Source organism: Galeopterus variegatus, unplaced genomic scaffold (genome assembly GCF_000696425.1).
Source record: "Galeopterus variegatus unplaced genomic scaffold, G_variegatus-3.0.2 Scaffold960, whole genome shotgun sequence".
Classification (NCBI taxonomy): Eukaryota; Metazoa; Chordata; class Mammalia; order Dermoptera; family Cynocephalidae; genus Galeopterus; species Galeopterus variegatus.
Window position 1 is genome coordinate 228364 of NW_007727071.1, and position 5115 is coordinate 233478.

At 45.3% G+C, this 5115-nt stretch overlaps 1 long non-coding RNA gene across 1 annotated transcript; it reads right to left on the reverse strand.

Annotated features, from left to right (window-relative positions):
• Positions 1 to 2098: 2098 nt before the first annotated feature.
• LOC103591308 lies at positions 2099 to 3055 on the reverse strand. The gene is made up of 2 exons (XR_550563.1): positions 2863 to 3055; positions 2099 to 2680 (listed from the first exon to the last, which is right to left on the reverse strand). It is a non-coding gene; the product is annotated as an uncharacterized LOC103591308 (long non-coding RNA).
• Between the last annotated feature and the right edge of the window lie 2060 nt (positions 3056 to 5115).

The following is a 5115-nucleotide window of genomic DNA, read 5'->3' on the forward strand; positions in this document are numbered from 1 at the left end:
GCTGGCGGGAGCGGGGGGGCGGGGCGGGGAGGGCCCGCAGGTGGGGGATGGTCATGGGCGACACCCTCAGACGAGGAACCCGCGGCGGGAAGTCGGAGGAAGGCCCCGGCCTGGGTCTGCAGACCTCTGGTTAACTGTGTGTGAGTGCGTGTGTGCATGCATGCATGTGCGTGTGTGTGCGGGTATGTGTGCGTGTGCGTTTGTGCATGTGCGTGTGTGTGCATGCGTGCGTGCGTGTGCATGCATGTGTGCGTGTGGGTGTGTATGCATGTGCGTGCGTGTGTGTGCGCGTGTATGTGTGGGGGTGGGTGCGTGTGTATATGTGCGCGCGTGAGGGAGCGCCTCCTAGATGGGTGGGGGCGGCCCCAGAGTCTGCGCTGTCGTCCCGAGGACTCAGAAGGGAAGAGTCGGGGTCCGCAGCCTGGATCTGAGGTGACTCGAGCCAAGGCTGAGTCGCGCACCCAAAGGGGCCGGAGGAGCTGTCCGCCCGTGGGTGCTGATCGGGGCTGGCCGGAGCTGTCCCCTAAAGGGTGCTGATCCGAGCTGGAGGAGCTGGTCTCCCAAAGGGTGCTGATAGGGGCTGGGCAGGGACATCTGCCTACGGGAAGCTGATCAGGTCTGGACTCAGAGTGGGCCATACAGAGGATGCAGACTGGGCTAAAACTGAACTCCCAGCACACAGCAGTCACCGCACGGTCCGCTCGGAGGCACTGATGGGCACCGGGAGAAGTTACAACCCTGAGGCTATGTTCACTCAACTGAAACGCTGCTTCTTGAGCACCAACTGTGCTGTGTGCTGACATGCTCTGGCTTGATACGGAGCTCTGTGCAGACAGCCTAACCCAAATTTACCCATAAAATTCCAGACCTCCTCCCAGAATTTGCAAGGGGTTTTTACCCAGCTTCCAAGATTTCCTTTCAATCCTGGGTCTTGTCATCAAACTGGTTAAGTTGGACATCCACAAAAATGACCCATCAAACATCCTGGTCAGTCAGCTCCCTGGCTTCTGATCAGTCAACGATCTTTGGCTCTTAATTCTAGTGACTCTCCCATAAGGGCCCCAGGGTTTACCTTCACCTGGAATTGCACCAAACTTGAAGTCTACATTCTTCAATCCCATCAGATTAGCCAGGTTAGTTAGTCAGATCCTAACTTCCACAATCCTCCTTAAGCCTCTCACCTCCCACTTACCAGATGATCACTTCATATTCCAGAAATGTAAAGACCATGAGATGGGGGCTTCTGCCTCCAACTTTATCTCTGGAACCTTCCATCTTGCCCAAGAGCACAGATGGAAAGTCACCAGCCTTAGAGTCTGAGAGACTGTGCAATCAATCTTTGTGTTACCACCAACTTTCTGAACGTGGGCAAATTACTCCACGTGGACCTCAGTTTCTTCATCTGTACCATAGTACTGTGAGGATCACATGGCCTGTGTGGAGCCCCAGGCACCGGCCCCAGCATTCATTCATGATCAGTTGACATTCACCCTTCCCCCGCTGCTCACACTGGAGTCTGTCCCCTCCCAAGCCCTCAGGACTGCTCTGTCCGGCTCAGGGACATATTAATGAGAAGGTAGAGTCTCTTTCCTAAGGAAGTTTATGTTTCTCATAACGTGCATAGCTTTTCAAATTTACACATTTCCTCGTGTGACTCTCAGAGCATCATTGCACAGATGAAAGATCTACGTCCACGGGGAGCTGAGCAGCTGTTCAGAGTCCTCCCCTCCCTTGGCTTGTGGGCCTCGTGAACTGCTGGACTTGCCTCCCTGACTTCCCATGGTCAGTGACCACCCAGACTTCTTCTTACTGAACAAATCCAGATGTTTTGACTATACCGTTTTAATACTTGTTCTGGTCTGTGGCCCATCAGTGGTATGGACAGTTAGTGCAAAGCACGAAACTGATTAGACTTACAAAGGAGACTTGGAGTAGCAGCACAGTTTCAACAATCCTGACCGCAGCAATCCTAAAAAGCCAGAGGACATTTTCTGACAATTTTCTCATAGATTAGAAAATAAATAAATGCAAACTATCAGTCTTTTCTTCTGCTCATATTGCATAAGAATCACAAACACAAAACAAAAATGCCAATGGCTAAAACTGCAAAAATATTTATTAAAGATGAAAATCTAAGAATGCTGTCATAACCAATAAGTTCGCCACCTCCTGACTCAATTTTAAGCATCCGATTCTCTGACCATCACTTTTTTTCTTTGCTTTCTTACTGTATTACCATAATACCCACAATTCTTTGAATCCATAAAAAACATGTTCCAGTTACTCTTTCTGTGTAACAAATTATCCTCAAATTTAGTAGGTTAAAACAACCATTTTATTCTGCTTGGAGTTTGGGGGTCAGAAATTTGGGAAGGACTTTGACGGGAAGTTCTTGCCTGAGTCTCTCTTAAGGTTTTGGTCGCAGCCAGAAGGGAGCCGGGCTGGGCGTCCAAGGAGGCTCACTCGCAAGGCTGGCATTAACACTGAGTGTCAGCTGGAAGTCTGGATGAGCTGTTACCAGCATATCCACTGGCCTCTCCAGCATGGTGGTCTCAGAGTAGCTGGACTTCTCACACGAAGCTGGCTTCCCCCGGAGTGAGTGCCCTTGGAGACCCAGGCGGGATCTGCACAGCCTTTTCTGATGTAGTCTTGGAAGTCATGTGGCATACTTGAGCCATACCTATTGGTCAAAGCAGTCACAAGCCTATTCAGATTCAAGAGAGGGGTCATAGACCCCCACCTCTCAATGGGCAGAATGTCAAAGAATTTGGGGGACGTGGTATGAAACAATGACAAATCCCCAGTCCATTGATCCTCCCAACGTTTTCTATTGCCCATTCAAGTTCCTTGTTCGATATTCACCCTTCTCTCTTGCATCATTGACTTCTCTTCTGGTCATTTTCATCAGCGAATAAGCATAATCTAGTGTTAAATGGTGTATTCTCATCTCTGTTTGTATAAGGAATCCAAACTCATGGGGTTTACAATACTCCTGTGTCTTAAAAGAAAAGACAGTTTTAAAAAAACCCTTCTTCTAGCCAGCCTGTGGCTCACTTGGGAGAGCATGGTGCTGACAACACCAAGTCAAGGGTTAAGAGCCCCTCACCGGTCATCTTTTTTTTTTTTTTTTTTAAAAAAAAACCCTTCTGGTTTAAGAAAGAAATCGCACACATAATTATACATCTCAGAAATTATACCTCTCACAGGCTTCTACTAGTGCAGAAGACTATTATGACAATGAATCAGAGCTGAAGTTTTTCAAGGAGTTCTTTTACAAATCTCTGAAATCTGAATGTCTTACTAGACTTCTTTATATAAAGTGCACACCCAAAGACAGTTTTATAATAACTGAATACAGGACAGGATTATACATTTTCACACAAGTCTTCACACTGGACCAATGTCATAGCTCCAAAGAGGAGTGCATTTGAGGCGTCACAAAAATTAGCTCTCAGATATACAAACCTCAGGGAATTTTCTGTTTACTGTGATAAGTGCAAAGAGAACACGCCCAGCAAAACACTTCAGGAGATATCAAACTGGAGAATATTTGGTGAGCATGGCTTCTCAAGTTTCCCCAGATCCTCCCAAAGATGCACTTAAGTTGGTGGCAATGGTGTTCTGCCTTCCTGGAGAGTTCCTGACAGGTTGTAAGAGACCCTGAGTGGACACTTACCAGGCCTCTTATACCCACAAACTTGTCATCCTGAAATTCCAGCATAATTATCTCATTTGGTTAACAAAAACTGCCTTTATCAAGCTATGTCCCCTGTATCTAATACCTAGGTTCTACGATATAATCTTGCTACATAGACCACAGGTTAGAAATCATGACCAGGCAGCTGGCGGAGTGGTCCTTCTGCCCTACCCTGCCTCTCTTTCTCGTCCACCCACCTGTATTTCCTGCGCCTGCAAATAAACCGTTTGCACTTGAATCCCTGTCCCAGCCACTCGTTTGGAAGGAATCCAGTCTAAGGCACCTCCTTAATTATGACACCCACACTTAAATTATCAGTCTAAAGTCGATCAATATTTTTACTCTCTCCCTGAAAAATACAAGGACCCTAGAAGACTTTAACTGTTTACTCCAGCCCCAACTTAAGTTCTATTATTAAGTATTCTAATTTTATTTTTTGTTTCAAGACCCACAAGGAATTGCTATTGCTGCTTTAAACAACGGGTGTTTACTTAGATTTACCCAAACATTCCTCATTACATTTTGCATGTCAGATCTTCCTGTGAAACCACTTTCTTTTTGCCTAAAGAGTACCTTTAAAATTTTTCTTTAATGAGAATCTTTCAGTGGTAAACTCTTTCAGTTTGTCTGAAAACGCTTCATTTTGTTCTGGTTCCTGAAAGATATTTTACTGGATATAGAACTCTAGGTCAGGTCGTTAGTTTGCATCGCCAACAACGCAAAGGTCTCATCCTTCTGGCTTCCCGTCTTGCTGTGAGAAGTCAGCCCTCAGTCGCTCCCTTGAAGGTCATTCCTCTTCCTTCTCCAGATGCATTTAGGACTTGTCTTAGATGTTCTGAAGTTTCAATATGGTGTACTCGGGTGTGGATTTATTTTTTACTTTTTCTGGTGTTTACTACTTCTTAACCATATGAAGCCCCCTTTCATCAGTTTAGAAATTTCACAGCCATATCTCTTCAAATATTGTCTGGGCTCCACACCATCTCTCCTCCTTCTGGCACCCCAATTAGACTCACGTTGGACCCTCTTGTTCTAGCCTTCATGTCTCTTAATTCCTCTTTTATGTTTTCCACATCTATGTCCCTCCAGGCAGTATTCTGGATACTTTATTACATTTTACTTTTAGTTCACTAATTCTCTCCTCAGCTGTTTATAATCTGCTGTTAAGGCTGTATACTGAGTTTTAAATTTGTTTGAAATTAAGATTCAACTAAATTAGAACTTTCCTTCTAGAATTCCATTTGGCTCTTTTCAAACTGCTTGATTATTCTTTAAAGTTTCTTGGTTTCTGCACATATTTTTAATCTTGCCTTTTATTATTTAACTATATTAAACACAGGCATTTTATAAGATGTGTTTGATAATTCCATTATCTGAAATGTGCTGTCTGTGGTTACTGCTGGCTTGCTCTCATGACA